Source organism: Vombatus ursinus, unplaced genomic scaffold (assembly GCF_900497805.2).
Source record: "Vombatus ursinus unplaced genomic scaffold, bare-nosed wombat genome assembly UNPS02008492.1, whole genome shotgun sequence".
In the NCBI taxonomy this organism is placed as follows: domain Eukaryota; kingdom Metazoa; phylum Chordata; class Mammalia; order Diprotodontia; family Vombatidae; genus Vombatus; species Vombatus ursinus.
The window spans coordinates 3,079-20,230 of record NW_020948270.1 but is presented as its reverse complement, the minus strand read 5'-3'; the positions used below and the strand labels follow the sequence as shown (position 1 = coordinate 20,230).

General features: G+C 41.4%; 1 long non-coding RNA gene across 1 annotated transcript; it reads left to right on the top strand.

Moving 5' to 3' along the window:
• The first annotated feature begins 1,447 nt into the window (after positions 1–1,447).
• LOC114034199 lies at positions 1,448–5,543 on the top strand. Its single transcript, XR_003568071.1, has 2 exons — positions 1,448–2,057; positions 5,310–5,543. It is a non-coding gene; the product is annotated as an uncharacterized LOC114034199 (long non-coding RNA).
• Positions 5,544–17,152: the final 11,609 nt, after the last annotated feature.

The window sequence follows — 17,152 nt, the reverse complement described above, 5'->3', positions numbered from 1 at the left end:
GGGGGGAGGAGGGAGCTAGAACACAGAATTTACTGCATAAGATATGAGAATGAGAAGGAAACTTAGAACAGAGAAGAACATCGAGTGCTAGAACTGGGAAAGACCTCAGACCACGATGGAACATAGAGAGGTGGAAGGGGCATTAGCTCTACACCCTCACTTTATAGATAATGTGGCTGAGGTCCAGAGAAGGCAAATGACTTGCTCCGTCCTGCCTCTGTCATTTGATCACCTTGGTGACCACTGGCATCTCTCTGGGGTTCAATCACCTCATTTATAAAATAAAGGGTTTGGATTAGGTGGTGTTTCCTGGGGCAGCTAGATGGCTGTGGTGCAGTGGATAGAGTGTTGGGCCTGATGTGCAGAAGATATCTTCCTGAGTTCAAATCCAGTTTCAGATACTTATTAGCTGTGTGACCCTGGGCCTCAGTTTCCTGTTTGCCTCAGTTTCATCATCTGTAAAATGACCTGGAGAAGGAAATGGCAAACCGCTTCAGTATCTTTGCCAAGAAAACCCCAAATGGGATCACGAAGAGTCGGACACAACTGAAACAATCCTCCCAGCTCTAAATCTGTGATCCAAAGAACACAGAGCTTATGAGTGGCAGAGCCAGGACTAGAACCCAGGCCTTCTGACTTTCGGTATTGTACTTGTTCTCTGACACCACGTGGGCCTTCCTGTGTTTCCTGTTGGTTACCAGTGTGATGGGAGTTGGGTGTGTCATTGTGATCTCAGTCAAATGCTGGATAGCTTGATGTTTTTAGTACACTGTGTAATAATAGTCTGTGTAGAAGACCATTGACCTTCTCGTACAGCACTTTTAAATCTGTTAGCACTTTGATATCTGTTATCTTGTTTTATTTGTCCCCCTCATCGCCCTTCCCCTTTGTTAAAGGCCCTTCGTAACTTCCCCAGCTCCCCACAGCCTTCTAACAGAGAATCAAAGAACCTTAGATCTGGAAGTGACATAAAAGACCATCTAGAATTGTAGAATTTGGAGTGGGGGGGGGACCTTAGAGATCGTTTATTAAACCCTAGTATGTGCCAGATATTATGCTGGGTATTGGTAGGGGTATAGCCCTAGTCCCCAAGGAGCTAACATTGTATTGGGGGAAATCTATATACATATAGATCTATATGTTGATCTATATGTATATATGTATGTATATATATGTAGTATTCTATAACCCTATGCAACAAAATCACATGAATATGTATACACATACATATGTATGCATACATTTATATAATAGGTATGTGTGTGTGTATGTGTATGTGTGCACACGTGCACTTTTGTACTGAACAGAAGGCACTAGCAGCAGAAGGGGTGGGGCAGGTGAATTGGGAAAGGCATCTTGTAGAAGGTGGCACTTGAACTGAAGGACATTAGGGATTCTAAGAGGCAGAGATGAGGACATAGTGCATTCCAGGCATGAGGAATACGAAAGTACAGAGGTGGGAGGTGGAGTATTGTGTATGAGGAACAGTAAGACCTGTTTGACTGGACCCTACGGGATGTGAAAGGAGTAATACATCATGAGAAGGGAAAATAGATTGGAGCCAGGTTGTGAATGGTTTTAAATGTCAAAGGTAATAAAGAACAATTGGAGTTTATAGAATTGGGGGGAGCAGTTAATCTAGCCTAATATCCTCATTTTTAACAGAATAGGATACTGAGGCCTAGAGAAATGAAATTGTTTTTCCCAAAGTCACATAGCTGGTATGCAGGAGAGTAGATTCAAACTCTAAAGAATTATTTATTTCACAACTTCCACTAAGACATTTTCTCCTTTCAGGATGCTTGAAGATTTCCTAATTCAGCATGCTTACGACCTAATTCAGCACACATCTTAGTGTGGTCATTCATATTTCGGGATTACTATAACTATATGAAACTTTTTCAGCCTTTGGGGCCTTGACCAGTTATTGCCTCTCCTAGAATATGAAAATGCAGAGTGAAAAGGGACCTTCGATGCCATTTCATGTGACCCTTCCTTCCTCCAAAAACCCTTTGATGGATAAGAATCTAAGGCCTGACCTCTCCAAGGTCACACAGGTAGGAACAGCCAGCTGCTCTTGTCCTCTGACTTTAAGCACCACTCTCTTTAGAAATGAACAGTGGCAGATCTGATTAAAAAAAAAAGATTCTATTTATGTCCCTCTGTCATGCATATTTGTTTGTTGTCAAGGGGTTACATAACATTTGTGGTATATTCACCAGAACAAAACTTCTTTTGCCTAGGCTAGAAGGGCCCAGGAACTGTCAAATAAGAAACTAATATTGAGATGCCAGCTGACAGGTGTGTCTTGTGGGGGTGGAGGGAGGGGACGGTTACTGAGGGAAGGAATCCAGGAAAGGGAGGATGGGAAGGAAACAGGCTCCAGAATGGCCCGACAAGGAGCAGGCTATGCTGGAGCCTGCAGAAGGAGTCCTACCAAGTATTGATTGAGTATCAGACTATGATAGGCTTGAGTACTCTGGAGATATAAGGAGAACATAGCATTTGGTCGCTCCTCTCAAAGAGTTTATAATCTACTTGAGAAAACAAAACAAATATGCACATAAGGGCAGTAAAAGACAGTGACTGACTGTGAGGTACAGTGAAAAAAGCCTTGGATGTGAGAGTTCAAAGGCCAGGATTCTAGTCCCAGCTCTGACTCTGACTATGACTGACTATGTAATTTTTCCTCTCTGAGCCTAACTTTTGTTCTTCGTAGCATGAGGCGGTTGGACTTAGATGATCTCTAGAGCCTGTGACTGGCCTAGTATCCAATGTTCTAAAGTCACTTCCTGCTCTAGCTTTCTATGTTCTAAGAGTATACGTTCTATATTCTAACATTCTGTGGTCTAAGGGGCCTTCTAGCTCTGATAGTCTAAGTACTATGTTCTAATATTCTATAGTCTAAGGATTTTTCTGCTCTAATTTTGTGAGTGTTATATTCTAACTGCCTATGAGATGAGACTAGATTCCAAGCATATGTGTAGACTGCAAGTTCCATTTGGTGGAGAGAACTGGGAAGAACTTAACTGTGGTCTGAGCTGCTAGTATAAGGCTTCTCTTATTACTGTGGTTATAACAGAACAGCAGCCTGCTCATCAGAATGTCTGACCCTTTTCTCCAAGCCTTTGTTTTGGCTCTGGGTTTCAATTTGAGGGTTGGGTCAGAGTGAAAAGAGGATGTGAAACTTTCAAAACTGAGCGTGGCTGGGTAAAACTGCAACAACATATTTGGCACTGCCCAGATTGCACCCAGGCAAACTGGTTCTTGGTGAGTTTGGGATGGTGCCCATAGTGGCTTGATTGCAAGGCCAGTCTGTGGCTAGAGCTGTCCTGAGGCCTGGAACTTGTTAGAAACCCGGCAGGCCACAGCTCACTTTCTTAGTACAATAGAACTGATTTTCTGGCAGCAGGGAGGGTTTGATACAATGGGAGAAAGTCATTCGGGCAATAATAATAGTAATAACCTAGCAACAATTTTTTTCTTGTCCATTACCTTATTTAATGTTCATAGTTCCCTTCCCATGAGGTAGGGAACATTAGTATAATTAACCCCATTTGACAAATGAAGAAGCTCAGGCTATTCACAGATTCACAAAATGTCAGCATTAGAAGGGACCTAAAAGGTTATCTATGCATCCCCCTCAGTTCACAGAGTAGAAGGAACCATAGGCCCAGAGAATTGAAGCGACTTGCCAACCTGGGTAGACAGATTGTAAGTTGCTGAGGAAGACTCTAACCCAGGGCCTCTGGCTTTACATTCAACGTTCATTTTAGTGTGCTCTATTTTTATTCATTCATCCAACCAATATTTACCAAGTGCCAGTCCTCCTGTATGAGTTTGCACAAGGGCTGTTCTCAACAATACTTGCTTCAGAGAGAGTACAAATAAGATTGCTTGGGGAATATTTAAAATACTTAAAAAAACAAACTTCTCAAGTACATTCAAGAAATTTTAAAATGCCATCTATATATGATTAAGAAGAGATGGCCTGGCTGGTGTTGTGAAGAAAATATCTGAGTAGGAGTCAGAAGGTTTAGGTCTCTTCATTTCCTTCTCTGGATGTCAGGTTGCTACTTTGTCTTCTTGAATGATCTTTAGGTCCCTTCTAGTACTAATATTCTGTGAGTTAGTGGATTAATTATAAGTGGATCAATCAATCAATCATTTGTTCAGTAACAGAGTTGAGAAAACAGATTTTTAAAATCTCAGTATGTTATTAATTACCCACATTTAATGAGATGACATTTGCTCAGTCGTTTTTCAGTTGTGACCTCATTTGGGGTTTTCTTGGTAAAGATGCCGGAGTGAGTTGCCTTTTCCTTCTCCAGCTTGTTTTACAGATGAGGAAACTGAGGCAAACAGGGTTAAGTGACTTGCCGGGGTCATACAGCTAGGAAGTATCTGAGGCCAGATTTGAACTCACAAAGGTGAGTCTTCCTAATTCCAGCCTTGGCACTCTATCCACTGTGCCATCTAATTGCCCTGAGATGACATTTACCATAAGTGTAAAACACCTTCCCTTGGGTGCAAAAACTGCACAAGTACAGGGATAGAGAACTTTGGTTAGATCACAAATCATAGTGTCCTGAAGGCTCCCATGGATAAGTACAGAGATGGGGCCTAGACCTGTGCTTTCATTGGTATGGGAAACAACCCCAGTGAAGCAATTCCCTCTCCCAGTAGGGGTCATTACCTTCTTAACTCTCGAAGCTCACATGGTAGCAAAAAACAAACAAACAAACAAAACCCTAACTTCATTTAAACTGTGTGAATATGAAGTAGTATCTAGATGAAGGAAGCAGTCATTTAATTGTCCTTTATTTACCCTGACTAAACCATATCTAGGGGATCCTATTCAGTTTTTGGTCCAGAATTTTAGGAGTGATGTGGACAAGCTGGAGCATATCCAGAGGAAGGTGATCCGGATGGTGAAGGGGCTGGAGACCCTACCACATGAACAAACAGGGGATATTTAGCCATGAGGAAAAAAGACACTGGGGGACTTGATTTTTGTCTTTGAGTACTTGAAGGACTGTCACGTGGTAAAGGGATTGGACTCAGTTCTGCTCAATCCCAAATGGTAGAACTAAATCTGATGGATAGATGCTGTAATGAAGCAGACTTTGGCATAAAAACTTGCAGAGAGATGCCCCAAAGTAGAATTGGCTACCTTGTCAGGTAGGGTGCCCTTCATGACCGGAGGCCTCTGAGTGGAGCCTAGAAGGTCACTTGCTGGGGATTTCTTCGGTGGGATTCCAGTTCAGTTCTAGACTAACTCAGATGTTCTCTGTCCTTCTAACTCTCAGATTCCATGAGTTTATTTTGTGAACCAATGGTGTGGACTGCTTTGGGAAGTGGTGACCACCTACCCTTGGAGACATGCAAGCAGAAGCTAATTCTGTCAGGGGTGTTGAAGAAGAGATCGCCAAATGGGGTGAGAGGTTAGGAGAGACGGCCGATAAGGACCATTTTCGTTCTGAGATTTAGTGACACTGTGTCCTTGAACATGTGAGAGAATAAAAGTGTATTTCTTTTTTTTTTAAGTTGTTCTTGAAGTCAGACTTTTCTCCAGTTCACACCAGCCTTCACCCCAGTGATCTGTATTGAAGGTTTTTCACTGTATTCCCAACTGGGGAGCTACCCAGGAAATCAGTCTCTTAACAGCTCTGGGCTACAGGGTCGGGGAGAGATGGAAACCCAGAAATAGAGCAAAAAGGTTAAACAGTTTTCCAAACTATTAGTCCTGTTCATCAGCTGTCCTTCCCAGGCCTTCTCCAAGTGACTTATGACCTCCCAGAGAGAAAATAATGAGTCTTCTCTGCAAAGACTATTAAGACTTTATTCCCTCCCCCAATCATTGCACTTCCTGTAATCTGGTTTCCATCACTCTATTCAGTAATAATAACAATTTCCCTTTCTATAGTACTTTAAAGTCTATAAAACACTTTCCTTACAGCCACCCTAGAAGGAACAGTAGTGCAAGTGTTGCTAACAAGATTGACTACAGTGGATAAAGCCATCTCTAGATGGCTTTTCTGTGATCTCTTTTCAGCCCTCCTCAAATGTCCCATGGCTTCTCTCCCCACCTCCCTCAGCTGAGAACTTTGCCTCATATTGTACAGAAGATATTGAAAGTCTTTTGCCGTGAGGTTCCTCTTTCCCCTTCTTCCCTGTCTCATATCACTCAGATGACCCCTGCCACTATCTCCTCCTTTACCCCTGTCTCATATGATGAATTGGCCCTACTCTTTACCAAGGCTCACCCCTCACCCCTGTTCAAGTGATCCCATTCCATCCCATCTCCTCCAACAGATTGCCCCCTCTGTCATCCCCATTCTCTCACTTATCTTTACTTTCTGTCTACTGGCTTCTTCTCTGTTTGCCTATAAACATGTTCATGCCACCTCTATCCTCAAAAAACCCTCACTTGATCCTTCTATATCTAATAAGTGCCATCCTATGTCTGCCTTTTGTGGTTAAATTCCTTGAGAGGGCTATCTACTGATAGGTGCCCCCACTTTCTTTCCTCTCACTTTCTTCTTAACCCCTTACAGTCCAGCTGCAGATCTCATCATTCCTCTGAAACGACTTTTAATGATCTCTTAATTGTCAAATCCAATGGCTTTTTTGAAATGGCCTTTTTGAAATCCTCATTGTCCTCTGTTTCTCTGCAGTCTTTGACACTGTTGACTAACCTCTTCTTGATATTCTCTTCTCTTAGGTTTTTGGGATACCCCTCTTTTCTGGTTCTTCTCCTTTCTGACTACTTCTCAATCTCCCTTGCTGGATCCTCATCCAGGTCATGCCTTTTAACCATAGGTGTCCCATAGGGTTCTATTCTGGGCCCTCTTCTCCCTTTGTATTATTCACTTGGTGATCTCTTCAACTTCTAGTTTAATTGTCGTCTCTATGCTGGTGATTCTCAAATCTACTAATCCTGCCCTAACCTCTCTGCTGACCTTTAATCTTGTATCTACAACTGCCTTTCAGACATCTTGAACTAGATGTGTAATAGACATCCTAAACTCGACATGTCCAACACTAAACTCATTAAAGCCTCCTTTTAAAGCCTCTCCCCACCCCAAACTTCTCCATTACTGCAAAGACACCACTTATTCTCTCAATCTTCTAGGCTCACTCCTAGTCTCCTAGGTGCCATCTTCAACTCCTACATCTTATCCTTCCCCCTTCCCCCACCTCCCATTCCAGTCTGTTTCCACTGACTGTCAATTTCACCTTTGCAACATTTGTGGAATATGTACCTTTCTCTCCTCTGATACTGCCACCATCTTGGTACAGGCCCTCATCACTTCAAGCTTGGTTTATTGCAATAACTTATTGGTGGGGCCGCCTGCCTCAAATCTCTCTCCATTCCATTTCATCTTCCTTTCAGCCTTGAAAGTGATTTTCCTAAAGCACAGGTGACATCGTGTCATTCCCCTCATACTCAAAAAACTTCAGTGACTCCTTTTCACCTCCAGGATCAAATACAAAACACTGTTTAGTGTTCAAAGCCTTTTGTAACCTAGCACCACCTCCCAATCTCTTTCCAGGCTTTTTACACCTTCTCCCCCAACCAGTACTCATCAACCCAGTGACTCTGGCTTCCTGGCTGTTCCTCAAACAAGACACTCCATCTCCTGGCTCTGGAATTTTCTCTGGCTTTTCCTCATGCTGAGAATTCTCTCCCTCCTCATCTTCTGTATCCTGGCATCCCTGGCTTCCTTCAAGTCTTAACCAAAAATCTCATCTTCTACAAAAAACCTTTCCCACCCCCTCTTAATTCTAGCACCTTCTTACCCTTAAATACTTCCTATTTGTCCCACACATGGCTTGTTTGTACACATTTGTTTCCCCCATTAGATTGCAAGTTCCTTGAGGGCAAGGACTATCTTTTGCCTCTTTTTGTACTCCCAAGCACTTAGCACAATGCCTTACACACAGTAGGTGCTTACTAAATGCTTATTTACTGACCCTCTGGCTCACACTCATTGTGTGATCATGGCTAAGCCATTTACCCTGCCCAAGTTAATAATACTGGTAAAATTAAAGAGGCATCTTGTCATGATGTATAGAGAGATGGACTTAGAGTCAGAAAGACCTGAGTTCAAATCCTGACTCAGATACTTACTAGCCCTTTGACCCTAGGCAAGTCACTTAACTTCTCTCAGCCTCAGTTTCCTCATTTGCAAAAATAGGGATTATAAAAGCATTTACTTTGCAGAGTTGTTGTGAATACCAATGAAATAACATAAAATACTTGGCAAACTTTACTATTATGAGAGGATGGAATTCTAGTCTTGGAGTCAGGAATAACTGAGTTCAAACTCAGACACTTACTAGTTGTGTGACTCTGGGAAGATCACTTTATCTCTCAGCCTCAGTTTCCTCACCTATAAATGGGTATAATAATAGCATCTGCCTGAGTTGCAAGAATCACTTGAGGTAACACATGCAAATCACTCTGCCAACTTTAAAGTGCCATATAAATGCTACCTATTGTTATTTTTATGGTAATCAAATGAGATCAAATATGTGTTAAATGCTCTGCAAATCTTAAAGCACTATGTGAATGCTTGCAGTTATTATTACCAAACCTCAGAGGTTGTTGTGAAGCTTAAATGAGATAATCTGTATTTATATAGATATATATGTGTGTGTATATGTGTATGCATGTACATATATATATGTACACACACACACTCAACACACATAGAAATGTCAGCTATCATTTTTATCTCCATTTTTACAAATCAGGAAACTAAGGCTCAGAAAAGGAAAAGGATTTGTGTTAGATCAAACAGTGTCAAGCATGTGCCCGATGGTGCTCCTTGTGGTATATCAAACTTGTTGTTTGCCCTTTCAGGAGGTTCTTAGGCTTTTATAAGGGACTCTCCAGGAAGCAGAAAGTAGCCTGTAATTAGCTACTGCGCTGCTAAATCCTCAGATTGCCCTGCTCTCTCCCTGAGCAATAATACAAGGTGAATACATTTGAAAATCCAGGCATAACCATCTAACCATTGGGTTTTCTTAGCTCTAATGTGTTTTCTCTAATTGCTCCCTGGCTGCCTGTTCTGTATTTACTAAATTAAATGAAATGAAGCCCTCCTTCTAATGGGTGGAATGGTAGTTATGCTCAAACAATTTTCTGCCTAAGCTTGTGCTGAACACAGATCATTAGAGAATCATATAATATCAACCTTGGAAGGGATCTGAAAATTAAAAAAAAAAAACACAGAACATTAGAGCTAGAAGGGACTTTTTTAGAACAGAGAACGTTTGGGATCTTCTAGTCCAATGGTGCAACACCATAAGGATAATCATCATAACAATAGCTAGCATTTATAAAACACTTTTTAATTAATAGATTTCTATTTTATTTCTCAATTACACATAAACAAGGATTTTTAACATTTGGGTTTTTTTTTTTTTAAATTTTAAGTTTCAAATTCTCTCCCTCCCTCCCTCCCCTGCCCTCTGCTTGAGAAGGCAAACAATTTGATATAGATTATACATGTGTAGGCATGCAAGACATTTCCATATTAGTCATGTTGCAAAAGAAAATGTAGACCAAAAAAAAAAAACCCAAAACAAAACAAAACAAGAATACTGAAGAAAGCTTAAAAGTATGCTTCAATATGTGTTGAGACTCCATCAGTTCTTTCTCTGGAGATGGACAACATTTTTCATCATGAGTCCTTCAGAATTGTCTTGTATCATTGCATTGCTGAGAATACCTAAGTCATTGACAATTGGTCATCATTTAATAGTGCTATTACTATGTACAGTGTTCCCTTGGATACATAACACATTAATTTTTGCAAAGTCCTTTGCAATATTTATCTCATTTTATCCTCCTAACAATCCTAGGAAATAGGCACTATTATTATCACCATTTTATAGATGAGGAAACTAAGGTTAAGTGACTTGCCCAGGGTAACACCGTATCTGAGGCTGGGTTTGAATTCAGATCCTTCTGACTTCAAGTCCAATGCTCTATTCACTTCATCATCTAGCTGCCTCTAAAGAACATAGAATGGTGGAGATCTTCTAGCCCAACTTAGTGGAACATGATCTTTATTTTAAAGAAGAGGAAACTGAGGAGCAAAATGGGCTAGAGACTTGCCCAAGGTCACAGAAAGAGTCAGTGGCAGAGCCAGGTCTCTGGACTCCCAGTGATGCCCTGGGAGCATTTTCCTGCTAGCTCTGCTGTTCACAGACCAGAGCCTGTGCTGGACTTCATGTGCTGACTGTTTTATGAGCTTTACTGATATAACTGCAGATGCATTCCCCATCAGGACATACACACTTCCCCTCATTTACCATCTTGGCTTGTGTTTACTTATCTGGATGACTGACTCTATTAAAGGATTAATCCCAGATTGGAACTGTACACAGCCTCCACTTAGGAGTGCAACACCAGGAGCTGAGCACATACAAGGCAATCTTTATGCAACCCGACCTGACCTTCTTCCTGTTGCCCAGCCTGGAAGCAGCCAATGATCATGGTCTAGAAGCAACTCCGCCTTGTCACTGGAGACTGGGGACTCAGAGAAGAGGGGAGCCTTTCCCTGGGAACACTGGGGATACCATTTAGTCCTGGCCCGAAACAAGTTGGGTTTAGGGAGGGGCTGGGCCCATTACATATTCCTCCTTCTGCAACAATGAGGTCCCAAAGCTAAGCTCTGGCAAAATCGTGGCGTCTCCAGAGTGGATTTTTGCTTTTACCAACCCCCACTCTGGGTGTGTGCCCATCTGCTCGGGGAGGGTGTATATATAAACAGATGGGCGTATGGAACATGGGGTAGTCCTGGCTCTGCCACTGACTCCTTGTGTGACCTTGGCTGAGGCACTTAGATAAGGTAATCTCTAAGATCTCTTCTAGCTATAGAGTTCAGTGCTATGATTTCCCTTTCCAGGCCTCAATTTCCCCATCTATTAAATGACAGGGTTGGACTTGACCCTATGATTTCCTTTCTGTGGCCCTCAGCATTCCCATCTGTGAAAGGTGTATGGATTAAATGATCACTAATGTTCTTTCAAGCTCTTCAGTTCTATGCTCATGTAACTGACAGTGATGTGCCGAATGAGGCACTGTCGAGGGACAAGGTCAGGGCACGTATATCTAGTCCACTTAACCTCTTCCACTGAGTCCTGGGGATTCTGAGGAACTCCTTTCCCTCCTCCCTGCTTGTCTCCCTAGTCTCTTCCTCTCTAGCAGCTCTTCCAGGCCTGCAAAATCAGCCTGAGGCTGTGTGTGGAAGGCATTGAAAATAAAGTGAGGGAGGGTGGCCGGGCAGCTGCTCCCCAAACAGGCACCTGTGACCTAGAATTCCTCCTAGTAGGGGCAATCCTCCTGAAATGTGTAAGATGCATGTGCTGGCTGCATTCTGTGCTCCGAGGCCCCTTTGGTCTTTGACATTCCCTGGTTCTATTTTTTTTTATGGGTCTACATAGAAACATGTGGCTCCTTTTTGTCTGCAGACGTAGGCAGTGTCTATGAGGATAGGTCATGAGCAATGGGCAGGTACAATTCTAGGTTTTAAACATTTAGGACAGATAATTGGGACCCAGGTCTCTGATTGAAGGACGGTAATACTGAATAACTGATAAAATCAAAAAACAAACATGTAACATGTTCTGAGGGAACTCAGACTCGGGCATCCTTATTTCTGTTAAAACATAGTTTTGGGAAACAGTTACTTCTCCTATAACTAGACACTATGGGATGTATAAGGGAACTGTGAGAGCACGAATATGTTGTACTTCCCAATGTCTATGATATTGACCCTCAAAGAGAAACTGTAAATCTAGAAACCATTGAAAGTATCATAGATTTAGAACTGAAAGGCACTTTGGAGGTCATCTAGTCCAGGGCTTCTTAAACTTTTTCCATTCGCGACCCCTTCAGCACTTCTTAAACTGTGGGTCAAGACCCCATCCACCTCTCTCATTTTACAGATGAAGAAACTGAGGTCCAGAGAGGTCACGTGATTTTCCTCAAGAACACATATATAGCAAATAGCAGAGCCAGGATTTGAACCCAGGTCCTCTAACTCCAGACCTAATGCTTTTTGCACTGAATACTATGTTGTCCCAGAGAAAGACTGAAAAAAAAAAAAGCAGTAGTCCGAAGAAGAAAACCAACCACACAAGGATAAATGGAAGTAATTAGGGGTGTTTAACCTAAAAAAGAGACGTCTTCATGGAGGAGAGGAAGAGCATATGACTAAATATGTTAACAATGAGACACTTTTGTCCCAAGGTAAAATGTGCTTTGGGGAACAGCGAGCTTCCTACACCTGCATATCTTTAAAGTAGAGGCTGGATAACTGTCTTCAGGGGTATTAAGGAAGGGATTTCTATTTAGGCACAACTTGGAGGATATGACTTCCGAGGTCTCTTTTATCTCTGACACCCTGTGGTTTAGTGATTCTGAAACTAGGGCAAGTATGTGAGAGCTATGGCAAACTCTAGCAGAACAGTGAACTCCGGCAGGGTGGTCCCTGTTTGAGGCCAGAAGATTTTCGTTCTTTTCTTTTATTTCAAAGATGCTCCTGGATGCTTTTGGAATTGACTCCAAGGGGTTGCTTAGTGACTGAACATCGCTCTCCTTCCTGCTGTGAGTCACCACTTTTCACCTCTTATTTGCTGTCTTGAACTTGGTCACTAGATTTAAAGCTGGAAAGGACCTTAAGCATCTGGACTGACCTCTTCATTTTACAGAGGAAGAAACTGTGTCCCAGAGAAGTGACTTTCCCCAAGATATTAGATAGTGAGTGGCGTTCATATACAAACCTTTTGATTCCAAATTCAGTGGCTGTTTTGTTTTGTTTTGTTTTTCCCACTCTATCACACTACATGGGACCAATGCCTTAGGATAAAAGGAATCTGACTTCTGAAAGTCGAATACATTAAAAAAAAAAAACAGAATGCATGAAAAGTGGGAAGGGTCAGTTGGGTGGAAATCTGTCACTTCAAGGCAATTTTCTTCATTTGACATGTCTTAAATGTGTTTTTTTTTTCTAAAATTTAATTTAATTGCTTGTGTTTTGGGTAAAAATAAAAAAAACTGAGAAATGATGCTTCTACCCCATCCTTCACATTACATACATACACACACACACACACACACACACACACACACACACACACATACACTCACTCACATACATGGGCACAAGAACACTAGTCACAGCTCTGCCATTGACTTTGCCGTGTGCCCTTGGGCAAATCACTTCCCCTCTTTGGAGTTCATCTTCTCTGTCTGTAAAATGAGCAATTTTAAGGTTTCTCCTACCTCTAACTAACATTGTATGTATGCTCTACTGTCCTTTCTACCTCTCTCATTCTATCTTCCATGTTCTAAGGTTCCTTCTAGCTCTGATGTTCCATGGTTTCATTACCTTCATTACCTTCAGTTCATTAACTGACCCAGGACTTGGACAGAAGTCTAACTCTAATGGTGTCACCGCTTGGTGACTTAGCTGGTTTCTGGTTTTCAAAAGCTTCCTGACATCAAAGTGGTGATTGACTCAGCTGAAATCAATGAGCTGTTACTAACCTCTGCATGTGTACAATAACTCTGGACTCCCTGGTCTTAGATGCTTTCGAAGTTGACTCCAAGGGGTTGCCTAGTAACTGAACATCACTCTCCTTCCTGCTGTGAGTCACCACTTTCCACCTCTTATTTGCTATCTTGAATTAAGTCACTAGATTTAAAGCTGGAAAGGACCTTGGATATGTGGACTGACCTCTTCATTTTGCAGAGGAAGAAATTGTGTCTCAGAGAAGTGACTTTCTCCAAGATAGTAGACAGCAAGTGGTATTCAAACACAAACATTTTGATTCCAAATTCAGTGTTTTTTTGTTTTGTTTTGTTTTTCCACTCCACCACACTAGATGGGACCAGTCTCTTAGGGTAAAAGGAATCTGACTTCTCAAACTATTCACTGGAAAAGACAGAAAGCTCCCAGTACTTCTTGGTACCACATTCCTCCAGATTACCATGGGCAAAGTGGTGGCATTTTAAAAATTCTAAAACCTTAAAAAGGTCAGTCATAAATGAAGTGATTAGAAATATAGATTAGAAATTGGCTTTCATAGTGGAGTACCACTAAGTAGTTAACTGTGTGATCTTGGTTAAGTCACTTTTCTTGTCTGGCCCCCACTCCTTTAATCTTTAAAACAAGAGATTTATACTAGATGATCTCTAATGTTTTCAGTTCTATAGTCTGTGGTTTAAGGTCTTTCTATGACAGTCTATAATCTATGTTCTAATGTTTCTTTCAGCCCTAATGTTCTATGTGCCATGAGCAAAGGCACTTTAGGCATTCACCTTCTGTCTTTTATATTTTTAAGTCATTTTTTAAACATTGAGAGTCTGTTGTTTCTTCCAGTTTTAACATTCTACATTCTGTATTTTAAAGCCTCTTCCAGCTCTGAAGTTCAATATTCCATAGCCTAAGTTTCATTCCAATTTTAATATTCTCTTGTCTATATTCAAAGATACTTCCAGCTATGACATTATTTATCCTATGATTGAAGGTAGAGAGGTAGGAGAAATCTGAGAGGGAAAGATTGGGAAAGGGTGTTAGAAAAAATAATAATCACTCTTCCATTTCCCCCTCCCCACTGGATTCTTTTTCTGCTTTTGCCCTTATATGTTTAAATGCATATTTAAATTGTTGTCATTCCCTGTCTGGATGAGAAAGTCACCCTGAGACAAAAAGTCCCCTGAAACTGAGTCTAAAGTAGGAATTCCCAAGTAAGGGATAGATTTCAGGGGGCCTATGACCTTGGATAGGGAAAAAATATATCTTTCTTTCAACACAATTGGTTTCCTTTCTAGTCCTATGTATTTTATTTTGTGCATTTAAAAACATTATGCTGAGTTACCAGACTCCCAAAGGCACCAAAAAGGTTAAGATTCCTTGGTCTAAGGGACAAAAGGAACAAGAGAAGTCAGATCATAAGGAGAGAGGGAAGAGACCAAAGGACCAAGGACATTGTGTCAAAGGTTCTTTAAGGAACTGGAAAGGTGTGATTATATCTGTATATTCTGATGACAAGGCTTATCCTCCTCCCCCATCCCCAACAACTTTTTCCCCTTCCTCATTTCTGAAATTTGGGATTTTAATTTAATTCTATCTCAAACACCTGTCTGGAAATATAGTATAGTGGAAAAAAGCATCATCTAACATATCATATATGTCTTAAAGTGTATTTCTAGAAGAAGACTTGGGCTACAGTCTTGTTTCTGCTAGAATCTGTATGACTGAACAAATCACTAGCCCTTACCTGTAAAATGGGGAGAGGGAGTGACTATATGGTTTCTTGGGTCTTTTTTTTTAACCCTGAATCCTATAATCTCTTGTGATCTCATCCTAGATTTTCACTTCTTCTGAGTGCCCTCAGTAGACTACATATGCTAGACAACCCACACAGAGCCAAGTAGGTCCCTATTGGGTCTACTGCTCCAGCAGGCACAGGTAAGATGCCCTGTTGCAGTCCTTGGAAATGGATTGCTTTAGAACAAAAGCAGATGGTGAATATTCTGCTGCCTCCAGCTATTTGGACATCAGCAGAAAGTATCCACTGAACATGTGTAAGTGGTGATCATGGAAATACAAGGCAGCTTTGAGTAAGCAGAGTAGGAAAATATGGAATGGATACAAGTAGACATTCCCTGTATTCACATACCTCACAAACATATTCACCCCTTTACTCATTCATTCATGTATTCATTCAACAATGTGTCTTCTTAATTAATCTTCCTAATGCACAGCACTGATCATATCTTTCCCTTGCATTCAAAATTGTTGAGTCATAGGCCTTGCTGAAAGTCCAAGCTAAAAGAGACCAGAGAACATTGACTATATAATATCAGAGACATAAGGGACCTTCGAATATTGATTATCAGAATCAATTCCAGATTGCTTGAAGGTGTCCTCGTGGAACACTCACAATCTAGAATTTTCTAGTATTAAGCATTATCATTGCCCTTCCGGTTAAAAAGAAAAGAATCTAAAAAAAAGCAAAGAATCTAAGAGTTTATGTCATATTTGCGTTAGTTGAAGGAACTAGGGATGTTTAGCCTATATAAGAAAATGCTTGTGATGGAGCTAGGAAGGTATCACAGAAGTCTTCCAATATGTGAAAGGCTATCACCCAGAAGATAGTTTAGATTTGCTCTACCCATCCCAAAAGGACAGAGAGGCAGACAAGGCAGAGTGAGTTTTGAGAGCCTAGTCAAAAGTGGAATAGGCTGCCTTGAAAGTCACTGGAAGTCTCCAAGAAATAGCTGGATGACCACTCGTCAGATATGTTGTGACGTGGATTCTTCTCCAGGCATAGGTGGCACAAGACGGCCACTGAGGTCCCTTCCAACTCAGATTTGTGATACTTTAGCATACAGCACATGGAATGTCAGAGCCGGGGTCTCCAAAAGCATGTGATTAAACTCCTCCATTCTGCAGATCACCTTCCAGGGGTCTCCCATTACTTAAAGGTTAAAGTTCAAACTCTTTATCTTGGTATTTAAGACCTTTGCCTAGTTCTGGTCCCTACTCTGGTTCTAACCCACTTTTAAACTAAAGCTTTATCTTCCCCTATTTCCTCTACATACTCTACATTCAAAACAGATTGACCAATTAGAATTCCTCAGACACATCCCAAGCCTTCAGGCCTCAGCACCTTTGCTCATGCATTCCTTTATGCATTGCCATCTCCAGTCATCCTGATGAATGTCTGGCCACTGGACCCAGATGGCTCTAGAGGAGAATTGACTCAAATCAAAGTCAATTTTAGTCATGTCATCAACTCCCTGATGTTATGGTCCTCTTCTAGAATGAAGGACAAACACAACCCTTATGCATTGGGTGCCCTCTCCCCAACTCTGCCCATCAAAATGCTGTCAACCCTTCAAGGCTCAGCTTAAATGTTATCTCTTCCAAGAAGTTTTTCCTGGTCTCCCCACCTGGAAGTGTCATCTATCCCCTTCTTTTAATGAAGCCTTTAATGAAACACTGTTGGTACCTCTCTTGTACACTTAAAATTTGCTATTTTGTATAATAACTGTGTAAGTTTGTGTCGCATCTGCCCTACTAGGCTGAGTACTCCTTGGTGACGAGATTCATTTCTTATTTAT